We start from the raw sequence: 27,374 nt of genomic DNA, 5'->3' as shown, positions 1-27,374 counted from the left end.
AAAAAACACATAAGGAGCAAAAATCTAGCTCTTTATAGATGTTACACTTAATCTTAGCTAGCAGGCTGGGAAGGGATCTAGCCTTTACAGAGATAAGCACATATAATCATTTGGCTTCTAATACATCTGGGGATTATTTAGTTATCTTTAGCAACAAACCAGTACAGGTTCTCTCTCGTGTCAACAGTAGACAGTGTGATAGTTAATTTTGACAGGGTCGAGAAGAAACTGGGAGATGAATAAAACACACATCTGTGTGCATTTTAAAAACAATTGCTAATGTTTTGAAACTATAATATAACTACATCATTTTACCCTTCTCCCTTTCCTTCCTCCAACCCTTCCGACTCACCATGCCTTGCTCTCTTCCAAATTCATGGCCTATTTTTGTTTAATTGTTATACAAACATGCACTCACACAAGCACAGCCTAATAGACCTTGGTTTGAATGGTTAGCAGCTCATTTACACTTGTATTTTGGTATGTAAAAATATCCCATTGCTTTCTTATGGGTGTCCTTGTATTTTGGGGGGCACAGGTGCTATTTTAGAATAATTTTCCCACTCAGCCACTGCAAAAATATAATTTTGGTATGTTTACTTTTTAAAAATAAAACTAGTTCAAGATTTGGAAAATAATAAACACATTTTTGATTTATCTGAGTGTTTTGAGTTCATGCTGGCAGTTTCAGAAGTTGAAAGGTGAAAGGTCGGTAGTTTTTCCTGTTTTAGTCATTTATATAAATACCTTTCCAGGTGCATAAGGATGACCTTGTGTTTTCCAAAACAATAGATATCTTAGTCATGAAAGTGTGCTCTGTGATAGCTGTGTTGAACTACTGCTCACAGATCAACCACATAGATCTAAGGTGGATATAAGTTTTGACTTTTCTGTGTTTGTGATACACACAATTTCTGTCACAACCAAGGCTGTAAACACAGCTGCCACTGTTAACAGCTTCCTTGTACTCTTTGTGGTTCCTCTCTTCTGCCTCCCCCTCTATCCCAAACCTATAGATAAATTTGAATTTTCTGAAGTTTTACGAAGATAAAACATAGAAGAGACACCAGAGACACCAGTTCTCTTCTATTGTTTTATCTTCTTTCCCTTGGTATAATTATTTTTCAAAATTATCCACATTGTTATCTGTATGAGCAGTCATTTTTGTTGGTGAATAGCATTTCGTTATATCACATTTCTTTTTTTTTTTTTTTTTTGGTTTTTACTTGTTTTGGAGGCTGTCGGTCCAGCCCGGCCTCAAACTCACAGAGATCCGCCTGCCTCTGCCTCCCGAGTGCTGGGATTAAAGGCGTGCACCACCACTGCCTGGCTATATCACATTTCTATATAATATTTTGCTTATGTTTACCTGAGTATTTACAGCTAGACGCTCTTATAAAACTACTATGAAAATTCCCATACACACCTTTATAAGGCATGCTGACACTGTAGCTTCAAGACATTTGGCCTGAGAAAATGACTAGAAAAAATGTACTTGCCTTGGACAATGAAGTTGAAAGTTTTAAGAGGATAGGTTTTTGCCTACAGCAGGGTGTTGAGAATAACTCAGCAGCTTGGCTTTGGACTTAGTGGGTTGAAAGAGTCTCTTAGAAATGCGGGTGGACTCGGGAGGCAGAGGCAAGCAGATCTCTGTGAGTTTGAGACCAGCCTGGTCTACAGGAGTTAGTTCCAGGACAGCCTCCAAAGCCACAGAGAAACCCTGTCTCGAAACCCCCCCCCAAAAAAAAACAAAAAACAAAAAACAAACAAAAAAAAAACCAAAAACCAAAAACAAAAAAAAAAAAGAAAGAAATGTGGGTGAACATTTCGGGTGAGACACTGTTAGATTGAGCCAGAAGTTTCTGTGGAAAGTCTAAACAAGACAGGAACTTGAGTGTTGTCAAAAGCAGCTAGTATTTAAACTGCGGTGGATGAATAATGGTCATTCAAAGATATGCACTTAGACACCATAAACCCCTTAGTTGGTGAATATGTGATCTTACACGGCAAATCGATCTTGACAATGTGGTTGAGGGTCTTAAGGTGAGAATATTATCCCAGTGTATACAGTGTCATCCCAAGTACATAGTCATAGGCAGAAAAAGAGAGAGAGAGAGACAGAGAGAAACAGAGACAGAGAGGAAGACAGAGAGAGAGACAGACAGACAGAGAAGAGTTTAGACAATGTGCTCAGGGATTCCAGTGTAGAGCTAAGCTGATTGCAAGCCTGTGTTATGGAAATATCCACCTTCTTCGGTGCTATGCACAAACTCTTTTAGTTTCTTGGCCTTTTAAGATGACTTGTTCCAACAACATCTCTCCCTTAGATAAACCAAGGAAGGCCCAACCCAGACTTCTCATTCCAGTTGTTTTGGCAAATAGACATGCTTCTGTTGTTAGCTACCTCTGTCTATATTTATAAATTATTTTTTAAATAAATATTTTCACATTTGGCTAAGTATATTTAAAACATGCAAATTTTAGTTAATTATGTTTTAGGCAATATATTCAATATTGAGCCTTTGGTTCTTTTTCTTGCCAATGGATTAAGGGCCTGAAACATCCTTATTAAAGAAACTATACCCTTTAACACCTTACTAGAAACTCCCCTAACTCTACTTTACAAGATCAAGGAGAAAACATCAGCAATGAAATAGCTACAAAATGTTGCCATTATGGTTAACAAAATTGTTTTTATCAGTTGCTCCATTGATGTGTTCTATTTCTTTCACTGTCGTGACAAAACACTGCTACAAAACCAGATTAGGAAAGGGAAGGTTTGTTTTGGCCACCATTGGAAGACGTAGTCTGCTGTGGCAGGAAGGCACTCTGGAAATATGGGGTGGCTGGCCAGTTGTGTCTCCATTCAGGAAGCAGAGAGAGATGAAAGCTGATGTTCAACCAACTGCCGTTGTCACCACTCCAATCTCTATTCAGTCTCCCCAGCCCACATTTGAGGGTTAGGGTGCATCTTCCTTCCTCGTTTAAACTTTTCTTGAAACATCCTCACTGTTTATACGTGGGCCTCCTTGGTGATTCTTATCACGGCCAAATTTGGAAATGAAGACCAGCCGTAACCGTTGGTTATTTCTTATTTCACCCTGTGTCAAAGACCTGGCTGACCCCCAGAGACACAAACTCAAAAGTCCCACAAGCCAGTGATTCAGCAAGATAGTTCCTCTCACGACTCAGTTCAGCTGCAAGAGATAAAACACGTATCCTGTAAAAAAAAGAAAAAGCAAGGGAATTGTTATTTCGTGCAAAACTGCGTTACTTGAGTTTGGTCGGTCTTCAGATCTAGGCTGTGCCTTTCAGCTGTGGTGGGCCTCCATGGCACATGTTTACATGTCATAAGTTCTGTCTGGGGTCTGGGTAACATCTCTGGAGACTCTTTCTAATGTCCCCGGTGGACTGCTGTCCACGCTGAATCCTGGGGCCAGGAAGGTTCTGTAAAGACAGGCTAACACCCAGAGAGCTCTTGGGAACAGGTCAGCAGCACCAAGGACCACATAGCAGGTTGAAAGGGATCTTTGGACCACGTCCTGAGTCACCAACGCTTCTGGCACAGCTGGGGTCACAGCCCCAGGAGACCCCAGAAGCACTGCTCATGGTTTAGTGGGAGCGAAGTCCTCCTCACGCCTCCCCTGCGTACAGACACACAAAGATGAATGGCCGGCAGAATGGCAGAGTTGCTTCTCTCTGCAGACTACATACAGGGCGCTTTGTGCTCAGGACGATTGCAGTACTTACCTTCTGGCAGAGGGAAGCCTGCTTCTCCGGAGCTGCGGAAAGTAACGCTTGTTTCTGAATTGGTCGGAGTTCAATCTCAATTATGTCTGGAAACAACACACGTCCCTTTCCCCCTTCTGTATGCCTGCAGTGTTAATTTCCAAGCAAATGCGTGCAAGTTGAAGTTGAAATAGCCACACAACATTGACATTTATTGGGCACTCCCTGCGGAGCCTTCCTGGCAGTGTGGTCGCAAAAGGTGTTGCCACCGCACTGGGGGCTTAGCGGCTCACTCTTTCCAGACTTCAGGTACCACCCTAGAGCGAGGCTGGAGAAGTTTATTTGAACAGGATCTCCTTCAAATCTGCCTCCGCTCCACCCACACAGAGCAGAATCGCAATTTTTCTTCCAGTAGTACAGAGCTGCTACCCCGAACCAACAAAGGATGTTGTAATATAATTTGCTGCCATTTATTACAGGGGTTTTATACTTACATACTTAGCCGGCTATAAAATAAAAAAGTAATCTCTCTAACATTTAAGTTCAGTATTTATTGCTTTTTTGGAAGTCTTAGTATTTCATTTGACCATGTTGCTGAGTTCCCTCCCATGCTTCTAAAGTTCATTGTACGTGAACGCTGATCTGATGGGGAAGCGGGTGCTGCTTTTCTCTGGAAGTCCACAACACAAGAGTGGGGAGATGCACCTGTCTTTGGTCTCTGCAAACACTCAGCCAGGGTGTGCTGCTGAGCTTGCTTTTGCAGCTGTTGTTTTATTTCAAGAATCCTGCTGTAGTTTTTTGAATGCTTCAGCCTTGTGAACTCTGAAACTTGGACTTGTTAAAGGGAGGTTCTAAGACCCTGTCTGGACTGCTGATAGTAGCGAGATAAAAATCTAGTACTGACCCCAACATAACAGCACTGATCCCAATGGGAGGAAATGTCTGAAACAGCACACAGTTCAGCAGACTGCATGTGCACCGGACTATGCAAAATTAATGATTAACTGCATGCCACTGAGCTTGTCAGGGAACACTGTGGCTCTTTAAGGGGCTTATATAGTCTATGAAAGAAATTAGCTCATGAGAGGGACTCATAAGGATAAAAGAAAAAACTTAAGTAGAGGCTTGACATGTCCTGCTTTTCTCACAGGGCAAAAAGTTAAACATAATGGCCTCCTTTTTATAGTATGAAGCTCTGACTCTGAAGTTGGAGCAGATGATCCACTTGTTAAAACAAGACATGAACGTTCTTGTTATTCCTTTAAGGGGGAGGGGGATGGTGTGCACTCAGTTTGAACTTTAAATGTACCAGGATGGAGGGGGAAATTATCCAACAATTATCCTAGACATTGAAGACCGTGAAACCAAAAATAATTATGAAAGTGACAGCAAAGAAGTTAAATAGGAAGGGATGTTCGTAATTCACTATCCGTTTGGATCACATGAGCTTTGAGAATCCCAGACAATCTCATCAAAATTCACAAATGAAACTGAAGGTAGGCCTTAGTTGAGCATTACTAACCTTGTAATTTATCAGGAAATATAATCTCCCAACATAGCGAGTCAAAAAGAATTTCATAACAGTATTTTCTTTACTTAGTATAAATTATCTTCCTGCCTTCCCATTGTGGTTCAGTACACTAATGATACTAGGAATCCAGGAACTGTTAAGACAAACGTAAAACCCTGTAGTGTTCATTTAACTGAAGATCTGCTGAGGTCGATGGACCCTGCCAGCCTGCAGGTCTTCCAGAGTACAATCACCTAACATGACTTGGCATCTGTGTACCAAGGCTCAGTCCATGAGTATTAAATGGCTGCTCAAGGAATTTTCAGGCTGGTAGATACATTTCTCTCCTTCACTCCTTCCCTCCCTCCCTCCCTCCCTCCCTCCCTCCCTCCCTCCCTCCCTCCCTCCCTCCCTCCCTCTTCTTTCTTTCCTAACCCCTGCAGGCCAATGAAAAATAGAATAGAGGGTTGGAGAGACAGCTTAGTGGTTAAGAGTACTCTTCCTGCCGATGACCTGGGTTCACTTCCCAGCACCCACAAAGGCAACTCACAACCATCTCTAACAACAGTTCTAGCTGATCCAATGTCCTCGTATTATTCCTCAGATACTGTGTGTCTGTGGCACACTTACATACATGAAGGAAAAACACTCATGCACATAAAATAAAAAATAATTATATCTTAAGGAAGGAGAAATAGAATTGTGGGGAGGAGGGTATGCTAAAAAAACAATAAAAAGGAGGGGCATGCTTTGGCTTTTGCTAAAGTCTTGTTTTCCAGCTTCATTTGCCTGTGGTCAAAATTCTCCCTTCTCCACCACCATCCTGCATCTGAACTGCTCCAGTCAGAGAGGCAGGTTTCTCAGCTGCTTCTCCGTGTGTGCTGTCTTTATGAACATGGAAAGTGGTACAGGATGGGAAACAAGCTTTGTAGACATATGAAGACTTCTACTTTGAGTGTGTGATGAGGAACCCTAAGGTGGTCTGGGGTGTCTTTTCACAGGGACAACTCTCTTGGCAGCACCTTTGCCAAATCAAGAATATAGCAGAAGGGCTGAAGAATCGGCTCCGTGGTTAAGAGCACTCGCTCTCTTGTAGAAGACCCAGGTTCAATTTCCAATATCCATATGGCAGCTCACAGCTGTCCGTAACTCTAGTCCCAGAGCACCTGATGCCTCCTTCTGACTTTCATGGGCACCACACACAGATGCGATATACACACATGCATGCAAGCAAAAACTCTCATGCACATAAAATAATAAGAAAAAGTAAATGTAAACAAGAAAACAAACAAAAATAATATGCTAGACAGCCATCTTACCCCTTGGAGAACTGGCAAATAGTAGTACTTATCTGAAGAAATAACTCCAAGTTTGGGGCAATTTATAATGTATTAACTGTTTAAAAATTGGGATACTGACTACAAAATTATTTTCTATTTAGTGAATAAGTGTTAAAAAGTAAAGGCAGAAACTAATAATCATTGCATATAATATCAGAATGAATAATAATAATTCCTAAAAATCTGACATAGTTTACTTTCTGAAAAAATGTAGTCAGGTTATTCTAGCTTTACAAGGACTCTAAGAATGCTAGGATGGAACCCTGCTAATCCAGGGCTGGGCAGGTGGAGGCTTTGGCCTGGCCCATGCAGAGGAAGTTCAAGCCACATTCCTCTCTCATCACTTGGCTGGCTGGGAGAGTGGACCCTGCTTTGTTTCAGAGTCTCACGTGAGGTCTTTCTGCTGAACCAGTTCCCCCAGGGAACACTTGTAAAGAGGAAAGACAGACACGCAGGAAGTGGGAGAGGCTGTGGGAGCACGCACAGCACAGCTTTAAGAGTTGCCAGTTTGGGGTCTGTAGAGGTGACTTGGGCAAACCCCTGTGCAATGGAGCACTGTCTGTCTTCGGTAAGGCTCCGCCTCCAGGGACTTGTTCATGTGCTTCTGCAGTGGGCCCTGTGCTTTCCGGAGAGTCACTGTGGTAAAACTATGCATTTGGGAGGAACACTGTAACAGCCCCCCTGAATGGAAGTGGGGAACAGCGCATACAGTGAACTCAGGGTGGCTGGAGCATGTTTCAACTTTTTGTGTGTTCCTATGCTGGGTATAGTTTCCCACGTTCACCTTTTTTTTTTTTTCCTCAAACAAAATGTACACAGGAAAACATGAGAAGGCTGTGTTATATCCAAATGACTCTACAACATTAAAATAAGTTGCATAGTCAAACTGGCTGCATGCACATTTCCAAACAACAGCAAGCTCAGCAAACAATACACACAAGTGTAGCTATTTCAAGCCTAGGAAAACACTTTGCTTCTATGCAAACCAGACACTGGATGTGAACACCGCCTGACTGTTGATAAAAATGATAGACCCATGTAGCCTTGAGAAGTCTACACATCCCTAAGAGGGCCATGTTATGTAGTAGGCTTGCTACTTTCTCGGGTTCTAGAGTCTGAATATCTCTGTAGAGCCTACTGCCCTAGACGTGAAGCTCAAGCTTCCCAAAGACCCTCATTAGAAAAAAAGCACCAACTTGCTGTTGTGTTGATCAGCAGCTGGTACGGTGGGGGATGTAAACGGAAGGAGGGAAGTATGTGTGCGTGGTCATGGACCTAAACTCCTTCTCTGTGGTTACCTTGGGCCAGCTTTGCCCATCACAAAAGGTCATAGTTTTCTGAAAGTTGAGCCTTGTACATAAGCTGGTGCTAACCATTACATTTTTTTATCCCTATGAACTAACATTAGTAATTTCAGCATGGGGTTAGCCATGGTGCTCCTACATGGATCCCTTGAACTGTCTTCATCTGTTTATTAAACTTTCCAAATCCTGGTACATAAATGATGTTTATTTCTTACTTCAGCTATAGCAGGAATAACTGGCTATGAAATATACATCTATTGTTTTCGTTTATCTAAAGCAAGTTTGCTGGAACTATCTGTTTTTATTTGTCCTATCTATGAGACGGAGGTAGTTGCACTTCAAGGATTTGCCAGAATTCAATAGGATTAGATAGATAGCTAGGTAGACCAGTGCAGTACCAAGTGGTTCTGTGTTGTAGTTATTACTGCCCTGTTGGTTTCCTTCACACTGAATCTTAGTAATGACAAGCTTTGGCTGAGAACTATTTGGGGTTTCAACTTAAGGCAGAAGTGTAGTTTTCTGTAAAACTGAGCATTGATTGTAAGAGTGACGTACAATTTCCTTATCCTGGGAGACTTGCATGACCCCCTTATGGACACTCTGAGCTTCTATAAGCAAGCCCTTTGCTGTGTGGGGGAGCAGGTGCTGTGGATTTCCGAAGGGATTCACTGAAAAGAATTACTTTGGGTATCTCATAGAACAATGTTTAAGCCCAGGTGAAGCATATCTTCAAGCCTTTGCCCAGCCACTCCTTTCCTGGATGTGTTTGCTACTTTCCCCCTTTAGGCCGTTTCCCTCACAGAATCTAGCTCTGATCACCTTTTTCTTCGCAGAGTCTCCTCACCACATTCCCTACTTTCAATTCTTCCTGCCTTGAGATTTCTGGGCTCTGCCACTAAGCCAAGAAACAAACCTGTCACGGACAGTGAAGGTATCTATGAAGGTGACAAGACATCTCTTTCGCTGATACACATTCCTCTCCTCACCACCCATAGACTTTAATCGTTTTTTTTTTTTTCCCAGCAGCCCCAGCCCTGGAACACATCATTGAGTGCACATGGCAGGCTGTGGGTTAGTATAGCTTGAGGCATGCTTTCTCCCCTGTTTAGCATGAGAGATAATCTCAGGCAGCCGCAGTGGCTGGTGAAGATCAAAGGTTTTGTGCCTGCCTGAGGTCAGGATAACTCTGGCTTTGCAAGCCTGGGAGCCCTCAGTGTGTCTGCAGATGTGAGAGCATGGCTTTCTCTTCCAAAAAGTTTTAGCAAAGGAGACTAAATGACAATATCTTTCTGAGGCTGCTCCTGGATCAGATGAATTGGATTCTTTGAAATTTTTTTCTGAAGGTGGCGGAGACTCAACTCCATATAAAATACTTTGTTTAGTGTCTCTCTGGAGAGAGAAAAGAAGCCACACTTTTACCAATGTCATGCACAAGCTCCGCTTTTGCTCGCCAAGCCTGCAGCCACAGGCTGTGTAAGTGAATTAAGAGAGGGCTTCTGGAGATGGCTAAAATGAACACCTCTGCTACGTAAATCTCTGACTGTTCTTAAAACCACAGGTGAATGTTCAACAATCATTCTGTGGGTAAAAGGAAGAAGAGAAACACAGCAGAACTACGTGGGCGATTTTGTGCCATGGTGTATCTGAGGAAGAATCCAGAAAGGGCAAGATGACTTCAGTTCCAAGCAAAAAATTCCAAGATAACTAGCTTACATAAAAATGAAAGTTTTGCAGAGACATGAATATACATGTCATGGATCTGGAAGATAAGGAAAAGTTGAGTCAGTAGAGAGTAGAATAAGAGTCTAGACTCCAGAGACAGTGAATATCCCTGTTTTTCTTTGACGCGTGGCTCTACTTTTCTCTGTACATAAGCTTTCGTACCCTGTCTCTGTGTGTAGACTTTTTTTTTGCCTCTTCTCACATATGTTAGATCAACACTGTCCAACGAGTTTCTGTTGTGACTGGAATATTCTATGTGTGCTCTCTTATAATAGTTCACCAGCCAGTGTAGATCTTGAACACTTGAAATATTTCTGAAGTGATTAAGCATCTGAATTTTAAATTTTAATTAAAATTCAACTGGTCACACTGATTTATGGCTACAATACTAGACAAAATAATGTTAATACATAGCTCTAAAAGAACTCCAAAATTTATTTTTTAAAATATAAGATTTCATACACACATATAATGTATTTTGGTCATATTTAATCTCCATTTCTTTCCCCAACTCCTCCCAGAACTACCTTTATCCCAGTGTGTATGCTTTTACTTTTCTTTTTATAATTTACTGAGTTCAGTTTGTGGTGCTCACATGCTCAGGGATGTGGGACCATCCTCTAGAATGTGGCCAATCTACCAGGAACACACCCTTAAAGGAGACTGACGCTCTCTCCCCCAGAACTTGTCACCTGTCAATAGGTCCTCAGTTAGGGGTGGGGTGTCACGAGTCCCCTTTGCCTCCATGCTGGTATATTGATCTAGTGCAGGTCTCATGCTGAAAGCTACAGCTACTGTGTGTTTGTAAATGTGGTAGCCCTGTGATGTCCAGAAGACCTTGATTTCCTCTGGTCATCCCAAACCCTACATCTTGCAATACTTTTGCCTCCTCTTCTGGGATGACTGTTGAGCCTTGAGGGAGGCAAACAGCATATGGATGTTTTGTTTATGGTTGAACACTACACAGACCCGTATTCTCTGTACTTTGACTAATTGTAAGTTTCTGTTTCAAGTGCTGTAAATCGCCAAAAGAAAGATTTGGTCTGAGAGCTTCACTAATTACAGGCAGAGTGGTATCAATTCAGAGGGCAGTCTGATACTGCTGCATCTAAACATAGCCAGTCAGGTTGGTCCCAAAGCCATGCACGTCTCTGCATGCAGGCATGATTCTATGTATTTGCTTAAATTCCTGGAATTACAAATGAGAGAAAACAAGCCTTGGGTCTTCCAGAGATGGCTTAATTCACTTGATGTGATTATTTCCAGGAACCATGTTTTTCACTGCAGGGAAAATTCTATTGTATATATGTACCATATTCCTCTACGGTTGGGCACCTACTGGAAGAGTTTGCTTCCAAATAATTCATAAGTATGATATTGTCGCAATTCTTTTTTCTGAAGAGAATTAGAGTCTGAATGCCAGAGGACATTCACTATAGGCATGATGCAGACCTTTGCAAAATTATGTCGTTGTCCATCCAGTCAATACACTGCTTCTCAGTTAGGCTACTCTAAAGAGTGAATACAAACTTCTGTTTGGACTTTTGTACCAGATTTATTTTTATTATCATTTTTTGGTCTATCTTGTGAAAAATGAAACACCCTGTAAGTGAACCAAAAACAATGTACACAATATTCTCATCCCCAAAGGAGTTTTTAAACATGCTTTCCAAATGTGGGTCCCTTAAGTAGGAAATGCCTCCAGTATACTTAAAATACAAAATTATGTAAATTGAGGAAACAGAATTATTTCTAGAAGCACAACTTATATGTAAGATATACTCAAATCTTTCTATGTATCAAGTAGCTACACCAGAAGGACCTTCCTTGTGTTAGTTGATATCTTCGGTTTTTGGTTTTCTTTTTGTTAGTTTATCTTCTTTTATTTCTCCTCCTCCTCCTCCTCCTCCTCCTCCTCCTCCTCCTCCTCCTCCTCCTCCTCCTCCTCCTCCTCCTTCTTCTTTTATCAAGACGGGGTTTCTCTGTATAGCCCTGGCTGTCCTGGTACCCACTTTGTAGTGCTCAAACTCAGAGATCTGCCTGCCTCTGCTGCAGAAAGTGCTGGGGTTAAAGGGGTGACACTATGCTTAGCTGACTCCTTCAGGGTTTGTAATGTGAACTCTGACTTAAAACAAAACCAAAAACGGGTAAATCTGGCACCAGTAAACAGAGTTGCTCTTTGCTCCACACCTCTGCTCTTACCTTCTGGTTCCTGCTTGGGTTCTGTCCTGACATCCGTCAATGACAGACTGTAACCTGCAAGAGGAAATGACCTCTTTCCACATTGTCTTTGGTCAGTGTTTTAATCACAGCAGTAGAAAAGCAAAGTGGGACAAAGACAGTTGGTGGGCAGCGTCCCTCAGATTTGAGTTCAGCGTGCTGGGACAAGGGCTGGCGATGTCTCATTTCTGACATTATGAGAATGAGATTCCTGGAGAGTTCTGGACAGGTACTCTAGAAGGCTGGTTTATAACCTGTAGGTGGTAGCTACTCCTAAATCTTTCTTGGGGACTCAGGATTGAGTAGGACTCTTGGGATCTGTCTCTCAAGACTGTAGAAGCCAAGAGCCACAAGTGGCTGCTTAGAAACACTGAAGACCGCCGGGTGGTGGTGGCACACGCCTTTAATCCCAGCACTCGGGAGGCAGAGGCAGGCAGATCTCTGTGAGCTCGAGGCCAGCCTGCTCTACAGAGCAAGTTCCAGGACAGGCTCCAAAACAATACAGAGAAACCCTATCTTGGACAAACCAAAATAAAAAAAAGAAAAAGAAAGAAAGAAACACTGAAGACCTCCAAGATAACAAAGAGGGCAACCTCAGAAGGCCTCCTTCCTGTGGGCCTCACTCGCATCATTCATCCGGGCCGAATGTGTGAACTGGCTCCCAGGTGAACCACACCTCAGTGTGCTGACCATCCAGTCACACAGCGTTTGCTTATTACCGGTTGGTATATGGGAAGAGGAGTCTATTTCCATCCTGACATCTAGTCAAATGAGCCTCAAGCTGTAAAGAGAAGCTTTTCCTTGTCTGCCGCTTGGTTTATCCCCCGCCAGTCGCCTAGGCTCTGCCGCGTTGTAGTCCCCAAATAACACACAAGACACTGTATTAATTATGAAGCTGTTGGCCTTGCTTGTTTCTTACTGGCTAGCTCTGACTTAAGTATTTACCCCATAATTGTTAATCTAAGTATTTCTCTTACAGGAGAAGTTTCCGGGCTCCTTACCCCTATGGCGGTTACATCTTGACTCCCTGTGTTTCTCCTACCCAGAGTCCTCCTGGACTCCTAGTCCCACCTATCTTGCTTCCCTATTGGCCAACAGTGCTTTATTGACATATACACAGGATTTCCCCCATCATCAAGCAAGTAACAAAGACAGGAGAGTTTTTGTTTGTTTGTTTGGCTGTTTGGTTTGGTTTGTAATTGCAGTTATTGGAAACTCAGCCAGCAGATTCCCAGCATGGAAGAAATGGAGGTGACTTTGACTCTCCAAGCTCCCTTGTGACAAAGGCCGAGAAAGGCAATGTGCACAATTACTCAGCTTCTACCTGGATCTCAGATTTCACGTTCATTTCTGTGTCTTTGAGACAGGCTGTTCAGACTTTTTTTTAAAGACAGTATTTCACTATGTAGCTCTGGCTGTCCTGGAACTAATTATGTAGACCAGGTTGGCCTGAAACTCACAGAGATCTGTGTGTCTCTGTCTCTTGAGTGCTGCACTTAAAGGTGTGCACCTGACAAAATAAGTTTTTCCAATCTTCTTTTCATGTCTTACAGATGTAACTGGTCCATGTTTACCATTTAAACTGTCATAGTTGAGTTTCCAGTATGTGTATCTGTACTCCTTCCCTCTCTTATTAATGGGTTCTTTCCAAGGCATGACATCAACATAAGAAAAAAAATCATCTCAATTTGTTGTCATATGTTCTTTCCTAAACCTCTCCCCATCCCATCTAAGTAGCTAGGTGCTTAATATGTGAGGGCCTTTGGGGAGAGAAAGTTTCCTCCAGAGATGTCTTATGTGTCTGCCAAAACTACCCACCTGAGCTCTCTCTGAACAGACCCACCCAGCCCTGTCAAGATGAAATCTGTCCCCAGCCCTACAGATAAGAGGCCCAAGGGCATGTGGGATGCTTTCCTGTTTCCAGGATTGGAGAATGCCTTTAAGATTGAACCAAAGCTATAGAACTTTAATTCTGTCTGTTTGTCTGTCTGTCTGTCTATCCATCATTTATCCATATATAGTTGCTTACTTGTTATATGTGGTTATGTATTGTGGTGACTACATGAAAAGCATACTGCCAAAGGATGCAAAACTTATTTTTCCTTAGCAATTTCTCTGCTCACTCTTTTGCCTCATTTTATCCAATTAAAATGAACAAAAGGGTGGGAGAGGGCAAAAAAATCTTGGCAGTTGCTCATGTCCCTGTGGTAGTGTGCTGAGATGATTAGGATAAGGCTCACCTCTTACAAATTAAGATGCATAATTCTATGAATAAACTTTTATAGGAGGAAGAATAAAATTTAATGCATCCTTGTCTATTCTTTTATTGGAATTATGAGACATATAGGAAGCATTTATTATGAGACATAGGGAAACATCTTGGGCCTCAAGAACTTTCTTTTTCTTCATTGTTCTTTTCAGTTCAAGTTGAAAGGTTTAGGGTAATTTCACCAATAAAGCTGGAAAAGATTATTTTTATATGGTCATTTCTGTAGGAAACAGACATTTTAGTACCTTATGAATATAATTTGGAAAACTATCACAAAATGCATATCATTTATAGATGAAAAGACTTCTGGAGCCTGCTGCAAAGTTACATAGTAGGAGGCGGGTGGAGGGAATGGAAGAATAAAACATGATTGGTCACAGGTTAGTTTCTGAAGTTCATTAGAGAATAATTGAAGTTTCATCAACTAATATCTTTTAAGTTATATATGTTCTAAAGTTTATATGTTGAACATTTAAAAGAAAACACAGGGATATACATCTTTCAATTGCTTTGTGTGTTTCTCTGGTACCTGCTATTGTGTCAGACACAATTTTCAGTACGGAGGATTTAGCAAGGAACTAGAGTATCCCTGCTCTCAATGAACTCAGTTTTAGGAGTTGGAAAAACCTATAAGGATGTAGAAAATGTACATAAAATATATCAGGTGGTGACTGCAGCTATAAAAAACAGGAACTGATTGAGTGAGTGGCAGGCGGGACTGGTTTTCTTTCTTTTTCTTTTTTTGTAAATTTGGGTTTTTAAGACAAGGTCCTTAGAGAAAGCCCCTCTGTTCTCATAACACTCAAGCAAAGAGTTAACTATGCCTAGAAAGCAATCACTATGGTTCCTAGCAGAAGAACATTGCAGAAGCATTCCAAGAAGAGGGAACAGGAAGTACAATGACTCCGAGAAGAGAGGATGCTCGGTGTGCATAAGACAGTCTCCGAGAGAAGAGAGATGGCCAGAGACGAGAGCACAGGGACTTGTTGGGCATTGGAAAGGTGGCGGCATTGTTCTTACAGTGATCTAAAGCCGGGAACTTGTGGAAGAGGTGGGCAGCATGATCTGACTTGTCTAAGAAGGAAAGCCCGTCCAAACGAGGAGAAGCAAAATCATGAAAATCTGAAGACTGCTTTAGAAGCATTTATCTCCCCTAAGGGAGAAATGACAACTGGAAAAGGTGTTGAAAAGCCCTTGGATTCCTGAACAGTTCATTGACATAGTTCATTGAAGACACTCCTCGGGAGTCACAGATGGTTTGCGCATGTAGAATGGGAGGAAGAAAGAAGTCTCCCAAACTTTGACTTGGAAAACCAGTCAACACAGTTTCCAGTTATGTGTTCATGAGCTTAAAGGAAAATCAAGGGTAAAGTACTGACTAAGACATTGGGTTTATGACTCTAGAGTTTGAGGGAATTGTAGAAACTAAATGAATAAATTTGAAAGTGGTTGCTCAGAGATGATGTTAAAACTACCCACCAAAAAGAAACTATGACTGAGAATTGAGAGAGAAAGAAGATGCCTACAAGATGGGGCTCTTACAGATTCAGGGTTAGAGATGAGGATCCTATGGAAGACTCGGTGGAGCAGGGATATGAGAGAGAAAGCTTCTCTAAAAGAAAGTGAGCCAAATGCTTCAGGGGGAAGGACCATTAATTCATGCCATCAATTGCTCTAAGAGGCCCAGAAAGGCAAAGCCTGGATGTCTGAGCTTTGGATTTGGTATCGATAGGTACAAAATGTTTTCTCATGACAAAGGACAGAAGCAGTGTGAACAGTTTTCCAAGACGGAAAAGGAAGTGTTGACAGTAAGTAATGGCAACGCGTGTGGGGATGTTGCTGTAACAGTGTTGGCTCAGTCGGCAAAGCTGTGAACTAATGGCACATATGTGCCATGTGTGGGCGTCAGAGAGGCCATCAGATCTCACGGAGCCGGGGTTAAAGGCAGATGTGAGCTGCCTGACGTGAGAGCTGAGAGCCCAGCTCAGGTCCTCTGAGAGAACAGCAAGTACTCTTTAATGAGTGGAATACTTGTAAATGTTTGAGCAGGGAGCAGAGAAACCACCATTGACACATGCTACCCCACTACTCCCTAACAATGGGTCTTGTTCCTCGGCCAAGCGTGGTTTGTAGTTGTAGGAAGCCATTTCTATAGTCTGGAGGCAGAAAGGAAGAGACATGCATGAAGACGGTCTGGCAGCACCTGGAATACAGAGTGGTGGGATGCAAGCAGCCCATGACAGACATGCCATAGGAGACAGAGCAATACACATCCTAACACCACCATTGACACCCATCCCTTAGCTGTTGTCATCCCCTGGCAGCTGAGCCAAGGAGCCCCGTGTCCTGAACCCCAGAACAACGACCGGAGAGTGAAAGAAAACTCTAAGAACTGAGAAGACCGAGACTAGAGATTCAGAGGGAGGGAGTGAAAACAGATGATACCAGAAACCCCACTACTTTCTCTTGAGATATACTGATTAACAAAATTTTAGAAACAGATTTGCATTTTAGATTTGCTGATAATAGTGCCACAGAAATGGCTCGGTGGGTAAAGGATCTAGCTTCATAAAAACTGATGACCTGAGTTTGAGTCCCAGAACCCATGTAAAGAGTCAGATGTGGTGAACATCTGTGATTCCAGCACTCCTGTTGGATGAAGAGATAGAAGCATTGCCCAGAAATTTGTGAAGTGTGCAGCACAACATCAGAAATAAGAGAGGTCGTGTCTCTAAAAGATAGAGAAGACCTGAGTCTTGAAGGTTGTCCTCTGCCTTCTAGATGTGTACTGTGAGAAATGTGGAGACACAGAGAGAGAGAGAGAGAGAGAGAGAGAGAGAGAGAGAGAGAGAGAGAGGGAGGGAGGGAGGGAGGGAGGGAGGGAGGGAGGGAGGGAAGGAAGGAGGGAGGGAGGGAGGGAGAGAGAGAGCACACACACACACAGAGTAAGGAACTAAATAAAAAGAATTGCTGATAGTAGCATAAAGTGAGAATCTTGCAAAAGTTTATCCACACAATGAGATCTGGAATAATGTGAAAAAGTACAATCATAAAGAAAAATACTGAGTAAATACTCATAAATTAATTTCTTTAATATTGAGGACCATTACAGAATAATCACGAATTGCTATCTAGATAGGTATATTTCTTAAAGTGCATTGTTCCCATTATGAGGAAACAATATAGTAGGAAATATATCTTTTTACCTAAAGGAAAAACTGAAAGCATTTGCAGTGTTAAATAACTTTATCTTTGAGTAACGAAAATTTGTTTCTGAGACACGGTTTCACTCTTGCTGACTCACTATGTAGAGCAAGCTGGCCTTGTAGCCACAGTGATTCTCCTGCCTCTACCACCTAAGTGCTGGGCTTACTGCAAAGTAAGGAAATATTTTGTTGTTGTTCTTGTGGCTTTTACCATCTAGAGTATAAGATAGCTCGCTTTATTTAGTATGCGCATCTCACACAGCCTGTAGTGCTGGACACAGATCTACCGGTGTTCCTTGCTCCTGTTAGATTTACGGGTGTGATACATCATCAATCTTTGTGACTGAGCGAGCATCAAAGCTCTATCTGTAGCCTTGGTCACATATTCTTCTCTGACTCTTTCTGGTTTTTGTAATAGAAACCCCCAAACTGCGTTGACCGACTGCCACATGGACACAGTTGTCCCAGGATGTCTGAGTAGAGGGAAGCACCAGTTTAATAGCAGGAAGCACGTTAGTTTCTCGCTGTTGGTGACCTTGGAACGGTCATAGGTGGTATCTACAGGTAAGAGGTGATCCTGAGAGAGACAGGAACCACTCAAAAGGCTGACGAATCCCTGTGGACCTTCTGTTCACGTGGTCACTATAAGCAATGCCTGGGATAAATTTACATCAAATATCAATTTAATAAATTTTATTTTTGAGTCCCGTTTTTGCCTAGTGCTAAGCTGAGAATTGTGAGGAAAGGCCACATGTTATTATTTTGTTGTCAAAGAACTTAAAGTTCAGCTTGAGAATAGTGAGACATGCATATGATTAGATTTAATTAAATATATAATGTTTTCTTACAGGTTATAAATTCTATGTGGTCATCAGGAAACCAGAAGTATTGAGTTAATTAAGGACTTGCAAAGAATATGTGGTCAGACTCTGAAAGAACAGAGCTTGAGGAAAAATCTGGGCAGCATCCTGTAAGACCTATGATGGCTGAAGGATGCAGGAGCCAGCCAGTGCAGGCACAATGTAGATTAAAGCCTTAAAAAACAAGCAACAACAACAATAAAACTGACCTTTCCCAAGTTAACATATCATAGTTTCCTGGTGCTAGGGAGAACATCACATCCTTGAGCCACCAACTGACTGTAGGAGAGGTAACTGCTTTAAAGTGTCTCTTAAAGAAGACTGATTCTTGGTAGAGAGGCCATCTAGTTTAACAGACAATGGGACAAGAAGGGAAGCATGACTTTTAGAATTTGTCATGATTCTCTTTTGATGCTAAGTCTGCTAGCCACTTTGCCCTTACATCATGGAGTACTACCACATAAGGACTGTTGCTCTATGTTAACCCTCCCTCTATCTGTCCATCCCTCCCTCCCTCCCTGCCCCGTCTCTCCATCCCCCCTGCCCCTGTTTCCTTCTCGTTCTCTCCATGTCCCCGCACCAGAGAACTGCCTTCAGTATCACTCCTTATTGGGTGTCATCTACCATTGCTTGATGCTTGCCAATTATGCTAAACTGGTCAGCCCTAGGGATCTGTTTGCCTCTGCCTCCCTGGAATCAGCATTACAAGTTGTTACACTATGACAACTTGTTGACCTGAGGCTCAGGTAGAGCCCAGGTCCTCATGCTTGTGTGTCAAGCATTAGTGGACTGAGTTACCTTCCCAGACCTTATGGTGACACATCAATGAACCCTCAGAACCCTGGGATAGGATACTTGTTTTAGTATCTCTTAATTTCCATCATACAAATGAGGAAACCAAGTCTCCCAGAAGTTCAGAAATGTACCCACATCCACACATCTAGAAGCAGTTGAGCCAAGCTTAAGCCTACTGACTCTACAGGACCACATAGTCATGATTTCAGGATGTCCAAACTCCATAGGCATGCAGTTAAAACATATGGGAAGGTTTGTGTAAATTGGACATTTTCTAGCTCTCATAGATGGCTGGTTTTCCATCTTGTGATGGGGCGTGACTTAAATCATGACACAGCTGCGTGTTTCACAAGAGACCTCCTTAAAAATTCAAGTATCTGTTTTCATATAGCACTGAAATTCTAGAGGCTAATACGTTTTGCAAGAGTGAAAAGTTCTTGGCCCAGGACCAAGGCTCAAGAGTCTTCTGCTATGTGCTTCTATGGAAACTAGCCAGGGATGTCCACAGCTACATAGCTGAGGAGTGCAGTCCTGGAAGAGATAGTCTCGGATGTTCTCAGCGAGAGGAAATGGCACCATTTCAGTAACCTGTGTGACTTAGAATTCACAGGAAATGATTTTTTCCCTTGTGGGAGCTGAGGCATTCCAGTAAATCTGAGCTTCTGTCAAGGCAGTGGTTAGCGCTCAGCCTGCTGGTTGTAATTGCAGTTAGAATATTTTTAAAGCTAAACAAAAAAACTCAAACCTCAAAAACAAAGCAAAAGCATCCCCTACTCATAGTATCCTAAGAGTTCTTACTTTGAAAACTACATCTTACAGGGTTCTGTGCTAATCTTTCCTATACAGAGCTTACTTTTCCCTTCACTGAAAACTCCTGTTGCCACTGGCTGTATCACCTATGTAGAAGCAAACTTACACGTTATCCGTGGAATTGAATGCTGGTGTGTTAATCAATTTCTGCATGTCCAGCTCTGCCTGCAAGGCTGGGTGATTTCTAACACCCACCCTTTGCCTCAACTTCACAGAAGGCCATTCATGTTGCTTGTTGGGTTTTAAGCTGGGTATCTGATTGGTTTCCCCAGTGGGACCGTGGTTTACATGAGAGCACTGTATTCTTAAGTCAACCAAAAGGCGAGCTGTTCAGCATCCCAGATGTCAGAGTAGCCTGCTGTGTGTTCCCTATGAAGGAAAGCTGGAAGCTCAGCCAGAAACTTACTGCAGCCCTGTTTAACTCTGAGGAACCTGGAATTTTAGACGTGTCTTTTTTTGTTTCTCTTTAGTACCTGTAAGGCTTCGTGTAACTTTAGGACTGTGCAGACAGAAAAAAAAGAAGCACCTGGAAGGGAAGAAAGGTCTTTAAGCAACACATGCTTGTGTCTTGTACATCCTCCTGGGAATTGAGCAGTGGCCACTGTAGAGAGGCCAGACTGGCAACTAGTGATGTAACGTGTGCTGAGTCTGGGGACCTGTGTCTTGTCCCACAACAGGAATTGCCATCAAGTGAGAACAAGACCTCAAGATGCCATCAAGCTTACTTCAGCTGTGCAGTGGAAGCCACCTTAAGCCCTCTGCAGCATCCTGCTCTTGTTCTCCAAGTCCAGCGTCGTCTTGGAGATGGATGGGGTGGAACTTCTCTGTAAGGATCATCACCACAGCAAACTCTTCCCCGTGAGTTCCCTACTCTTCTCAGCAGGTGTCTGCTGTCTTCTGTATCCTTCCCTTTCTTCTTGTCTCCTTTGTATACTTTTATCTTCTCAGCCTCTATCCATCTTTCCTTCTCCCTTTTAGATGCACTCCCATGCATTGGAGTGTCCAGCATAACTGAGGAACATGTGGGCTTCCCAGAAACCTGACTTAAACTTCACCCGGGTCAGCCTGTTCTTTGGACCCTTTGAGAAGGTCAGAGCCTCAGGCCGCTCTTCTAAAATCATTGACACAGCAGTAGAATTGTAAATAATCTGGAACATTATCCTAGATCATCTTTGTACAGTTTTGAGAACTCAGTTGTGGAGTCAAATCTTCATAGAAAAGCAATTCAGAATGCTTAGTGACAGAAACATCAGATAATGTAAAGGTAATGTGTTCAAAATATCATTGAGTCCCCATTATTTTTACAACACTTCAATAATTAAGACAAGACATGTATGAAATCATATCCCAGCCCTCTCAACCTGAAGTATCTCACAATTATTTTTGTGAAACAGAGAACAAATAGAAGAAAAATTAACTAGAAATGTCTACTACTGGGTGGTAAGATGGTTCAGTGAATAAAGGCACTTAGCATGTAAACATCCTGACCACCCGAGTTCAATTCTCAGAACCCAGGAAAGTGTGAGGAGAGAACTTATTCCTGAGAGTCATCCTCTGACTTCCACCATGGCACCCATGTGCCCATACACACACCCGTATACACACACACACACACACACACACACACACACACACACACACACACACCATCAAATACTACAGATTACCAGACTTCATAGTGAGCTTCTTACATGTGTTGTTTTGTAAAAATCTTGAGGTTTTATGACTGCCATATCTCAGAAGCTTGCTCTGGACCTCAGATGTGGCACTTGACAAGCTTAAATTTGAACTAGTAAAATCCAGAGTGTGTTACTTAACAAACAATTGGGATTGAAGAATATCCTTGTGATTCAGTGCTAGGCAGTCACTGTGTACTTTGGAGGTTGCAAAAACATGGCATTTCAAAACTGGAGGAAGCCTGGAAGACCTGGACCTCCCCTCGCAAATGTGTCTCCTCCATTTGGGGAGACTGCAGCACCCGTGGAGGGAGGCAGACAGTGAGTGATGTTGAAGAAGTAAATTGGACAGTCAGAGAAGTCTTTTTATTTATTTATTTATTTTTTGGTTTTTCGAGACAGGGTTTCTCTGTATTGTTTTGGAGGCTGTCCTGGAACTCATTCTGTAGACCAGGCTGGCCTCGAACTCACAGAGATCCGCCTGCCTCTGCCTCCCGAGTGCTGGGATTAAAGGCGTGCGCCACCACCGCCCGGCCAGAGAAGTCTTTAGGACATTGCTACCTAGGGAAACATGAATTTGGGTCTCATGGACTGTATTCCAAATGTTTTAGTCTTACTTTCAGACAACAACTTTCTTCAACATATGACATCCAAGGAAAGGAGTTTAGGGAATAGAGGAAGAAAAGGAATGTTTTAAACTGTTGCTGCCTCCTGCCCTGTGAGCCCTGCAAGTGTCGTCATCCCCACAGGACCCTAGGTCTGTAAGCCTTGCAGTTGTCCTGACCAACCCCAGGGGAGGGGCATGGGGGCTAGGGGACAGAGAATTGGGGCTGCAGAGGACAGGGCTGGATGGGGGGCATCGGACAGTATAGCCAAGACTGGAGAAAGGCATGAATGAAAAAGCTGTGGTGGAAAGAGGAATCTGTACAAAATGTAGTTTATTGACAGGGGAAAAGCCACATGTGCTGGAAACCTGGCAACTCTTTCCTTAGTGCTATCCCTGCACAGAGCTCGTTTTACATAGGACATTTGCCTCCGAATGAGACACAAACAGTCCCTAGGATCAACGCTGAATTTCCTGGATTTGATGGGCATAAATTGAGGCCTTCATGCCGCTTTAACACATCTTGAAAACAAGGTTCTTGTGAATAAATGGCCAAAAGTGGGTCAGGTAATGCTTTATTCATTAACAAGGAAAATCTAGAACTCGGAGGAGTGTTCCTTAATTATGAAATGGGCAGCGCTCTGGCCTGCGCTCTGATTGGCTGACATCAGTTTGAATGCAAAGCTTTATTTCACTGCAGAGTCCTGGCATGCTTCACACATTAAAATTCTAAGCTGTCTAAGTAGGTGTGAAACTAATTTTATGTTTATGTTTTAAAACCCACCTATGATCATTTAGGCCCATCCACTTCACTTTGGGAGGGCAGCACCGGCTTGGAGGTGGGCCCCGAGAGACAGTAAAGCAGAGAATAATTTCTTAAATGCCTTGAACTAGAGTATTTATGGCTTCCTGGAATAGTTGTAACGACTTATCCATTTTTCCAGCCACAACTTTTCTTAATAAGAAGGGCTTTGAAAAACCTGCTAAATCTGGACATAAAAGGAAAGAGAAGTTTTCCGAGAGCAGTGGAAATTTTTAAAGTCACATAGCGAGCTTATTGATAAAATAAGGAAGAGAGCACTTTGAGAGAGTATTTACAAGCTATGGGCTTCCCTCTTACAAGCCATAGGCTTTCTTTCCTCTTACTTACAAGCCATAGGTTTCCCTCTTACTTACAAGCCATAGGCTTTTTTTTTTTTTTTTTTTTTTTGGTTTTTCGAGACAGGGTTTCTCTGTATTGTTTTGGAGGCTATCGGTCCAGCCCAGCCTCGAACTCACAGAGATCCGCCTGCCTCTGCCTCCCGAGTGCTGGGATTAAAGGCGTGCACCACCTTTTGATGGGGGAAGTCCTTCTGTGTATGCTTATCTGATTGGTTGATTATACAAAGCACTATTGGCCAGCAGGGAAGCAAGATAGGTGGGACGAGGAGTCGAGGAGGACTGTGGGAAACAGAGGCACAGTCAGTCACGATGTAAGACACCAGAGGAGTAAGAGGTCCAGACCCTTTCTCCGGTAAGAGCAGACCATGTGGAAATACTCAGATTAGCAGTTATGGGTTAATAATTAAGTCAGAGCTAGCTGATGAGAAATGAAGGCAAACGGACAACAGCTTTATGATTAATATAGCACCCTGTGTGTTATTTGGGGTCTAAAGCGGGAATGGGACCCTGGCGGGAGTCCCACAACAAATGGCGGTGGCTGGCGGGAAGACTACACGTTACCGGCTTTCCTCTTATTTACAAGCTGTAGGATTTTCTCAGTGTACGAGGAAAGCATCAGAAGTTTTCTGCAGAATGGCTGGCTACCAAACAGATCCACTTATCTTGAAGTGAGATAGTTCAGCAGGTACAGGAGCTCTCTGCGGGAACCTGACCTGAGTTTAATCCTCAGGATGAGAGAATGTACAAGTTGTCCTCTGACCTCTGCACTTTCAGTGTGGCATGCACATGCCCACACTCATCCAAATACGCCCCATTCTCCCCCCACACACGATAAAAACCCTTCTTCAATGGGGACTTTGCATGTTCTTATAGCCACTGAGTCTTTCAGAACCACAAGGAGGACATGAAGAAGTCATATGGTGCTTTCAAAAAGGAAAACAAACAAACAAACCTAAAAAACAAAAAACACTGTTGATATTGAAGTCTGATTCACTGACAATTAAATTGAAAAGAAGGTACACGTATTTTTTTTCTGCTTGGGTAAAATATAACTTCCTTGATTGCTCTTCCCATAAAAACACTTTCATGTTTATGAATGCCCATGCTGATAAAATTTCATATTAAAGTCTGGTGCTTCCTTTTAGGCCATAGACAGTCAGCCTGATGTACATTTTAGAAATGTTATCCTCATGTTGACCATCATTAAAAACAGATGGTATGGTCTCTTCCGCAATGGAGTTTTTTAACTATATTTTGTTGCAAAGACAGCGCTTCTAATTCGGTTTCTTCCTTGGAAGTTGTATAGTCAAAAGTAGTTGTTTCCTTTCTCTCAGCAAGTATTGAATAAAATAATTCAGCATGTTCTGAAGGCTCCCTTTCCTGACTGGTGATTTTCTACTCTACAAACCAGTGTCCTGTTGTTATCCCTGCCTTTGTTGGGTAGAAACTGACAAGGGAAAGGATTCATACAGCCAATACCTTCTGGTTGTGTCTGTTCACACTGCTGAGCCCAGCCAGTGTTAGACAGCTGTGTTTCATGATGCTGAAACATGCCAGGGAGGCTGGGGGTCCATCCATCACTGTGGTTCAGGTTTTGTGCCCTGTTGTAGAAGGGTCAGAGGTATCTACTTTGTACAATTAGGCCAGTCCTACGCTGAGGGCACGGCATTAGATATAGGTTCCTTTCATATTTCAATAAATATTATGAGTCATTTTCTTTCTTCAGATCATTGCCCAACACTAAGAAAAATGTAAAGATGTATACAATACAAAACTTTCCTTAAAGAAGTTTAAAAACCTCTAGGTGGGAGGATGCATGACCTACATTGTGAACTGAAAAATGGCTATGAAGTGGCATAGAAAGCATGAAAGGAAGGAACTAAGATTTGGAAACTTCACTTCTAGTTAAGCTCCCACTTTCAAAATGTTGAGTATCTAATTCACAGTGGAATCATCTTACATGTATGATTTGATCTCACAGCAACCATTTTCACAAATGAGGACCTGGGGTTTACCCAGTAAATGACATACGCACAGCATGGGTGCACAGTGTGGATCAGAAAGAGTATCTGGACACGCATTGCCAGTCTTCAAAATCTACGTTATTAATCACAGGTTAGCTCCCTGTTTCAGATCCTGTTTGCCAACCCTTCTGACCTAAATGGCAGTCCAGCCCCTTTTGTCTTTTCCTGAGGCAGCTGAAGCAACCATTCAAACACAAGTCCAGTTCTCTCAGAGCCCAGAAGACAGCACGGTGTAAAGAGGCAGGGAGAACCCTGGGTGAGGTGGCCTGAGTTGATGATAGAGACGTGGAATATTGCGTGTCACAATAAAGCAGGAAGTTGGATAAATATATAATAGAGGGAATAGTAAAGAGTGTCTCTGTTGAGGGAGGAGTGATGAGCAAAGGGGTCAAGACCGGGCTGGTGAAACCCACAGAAACAGCTGACCTGAACAAGGGGGTGATCATGGACCCCAGACTGATGGCTGAGAGACCAGCATGGGACTGATCCAGACCCCCTGAATGTGGTGTCAGTGATGAGGAGGCCTCAGTAATCTATGGGGCTTTGGGTAGTAGGTCAGTATTTATTCCTGGCATACAAATGGACTTTGGGTGACCATCCCACATTAAGGGATGCTCTCTCAGCCTGGACACCTGCTGGAGGGTCTAGGCCCTGCCCTGAATGAAATAACAGACTCTGGAGATTCCCCCATGGAGGGCCTCACTCTCTCTGGGGAATGGAGTGGTGATCTTGTGGGGAGCTTGGGGAGCTGCGGGTGGGGGAGGAGGGAAGGGAGAGGGAGCTGGGATTGACATGTGAAGCAAGCTTGTTTCTAATATAAATTTTAAAAAATGGTTAAAAAAAAAGAAAAGAAAAGAGTGGCTCTGTTGTTATGAGATTTCATTGCCCAGTTAGTTTTGGAACTAAAGAAAGAGTAGGAATGACCATGATCTTTTATTTGGTTAGAGAAGATTTAATTGATTTAGCTTCTCCTCTCCTATTCCTCCTCCTCCTCCTTCCTCTCCCTCCACCCCTATCCCCCCTCATTTAATGTTGATGTTTTCATATGGTCTCAGGAAGTTCATCATCCATGAACTCTTATTGGGAGCCACATGGAGCTCTGAGGCTGTAAGCAGGTTAAATTTTAGGGCTTGTCCTGATTGCGAAGACACAACAGTCGACTGTGCAGGAATTCGTGCATAGAGACCTTGTTTGCCCTTCTCTTTAATGTTGACTTCTGTGCATTTTCTGTGATTTAAATCTCCATTTAGAATCCACTAGTTAAAGTCATTGGGATGGTAGAGGGCAGGCAGAGCTGTTTATCTACATGTCAGGAAAAGGGAACTCCCTAGAGAGGGGCCTCTTTAAAAGCTTTCTTGGAAGTAATTCAGGTTCTCATCGCTTTGGATGTTTGTGTGGACCAGAAGGTCACAAACAGTCTTCAAGGCAAAGACCCTGGCTCTGTGTTCGCTGGGTTAAGTACAAAGCACCGGGGGTCCAAAGATCTGCATCTTGCATCTTTGTATTACAGATCAGTAACTCTCTGAATGTGCACAATTTTCACAGGAAAAAGTCACAGTGTGCTTTGCCTATATTTGGGTTACTGCATAAAAGAAAGTAAATGCTTTGTACATTTCAAAGCCTATTATAGATATTCTCATTGGAGTTCTGGATTCTTGGGTCATCACTAGGTTCCAATCAATAAAGAAGTATGGGGGTCTAGCAGGGGATCAGTATCATCAATGAAGATCCATGTGGTGCTCTAAATGGAAATGGCTCCCATGGACTCATAGGGAATGATATTATTGGAGGTGTGGCCTTGCTGGAGTAGGTGTGGCCTTGTTGGAGGAAGTGTGTCACAGGGGGTGGGCTTTGAGGTTTCAGAAGCTCAAGCCAGGTCCAGCGTCCCTCTCTTCCTGCTGTCTCTTGATCCAGATGTAGACCTCTCAGCTACCTCTCCAGTGCCAAGTCTCCCTGTGTGTTACCATGTTTCTCACCGTGTTGCTAATGGACTAAATCTCTGAACTAGTAAGCCAGCCCCAATGAAATGCTTTCCTTTGTAATAGTTGCCGCGATCATGGTGTCTCTTCACAGCCATAAAATACTAAGACAACCTAATTCTTCTTAAAAGTTGCATTAAAGATTATACTAAGGACCTGGAATCA

General features: G+C 42.8%; 1 long non-coding RNA gene across 1 annotated transcript in view; it reads right to left on the bottom strand.

Moving 5' to 3' along the window:
* Positions 1-2,673: 2,673 nt before the first annotated feature.
* LOC121141345 overlaps positions 2,674-27,374 on the bottom strand; it is a 47,996-nt gene continuing 23,295 nt past the window's right edge. The window contains exon 2 of the long non-coding RNA XR_005878236.1: positions 2,674-3,220. This is a non-coding gene — a long non-coding RNA (uncharacterized LOC121141345). The remainder of the gene's footprint in view (positions 3,221-27,374) is intronic.

This window comes from Mesocricetus auratus, unplaced genomic scaffold (assembly GCF_017639785.1).
Source record: "Mesocricetus auratus isolate SY011 unplaced genomic scaffold, BCM_Maur_2.0 Super-Scaffold_2245, whole genome shotgun sequence".
Classification (NCBI taxonomy): Eukaryota; Metazoa; Chordata; class Mammalia; order Rodentia; family Cricetidae; genus Mesocricetus; species Mesocricetus auratus.
Note: the sequence above shows the minus strand (reverse complement) of the source record. Positions and strands in the feature narration are given on the sequence as shown.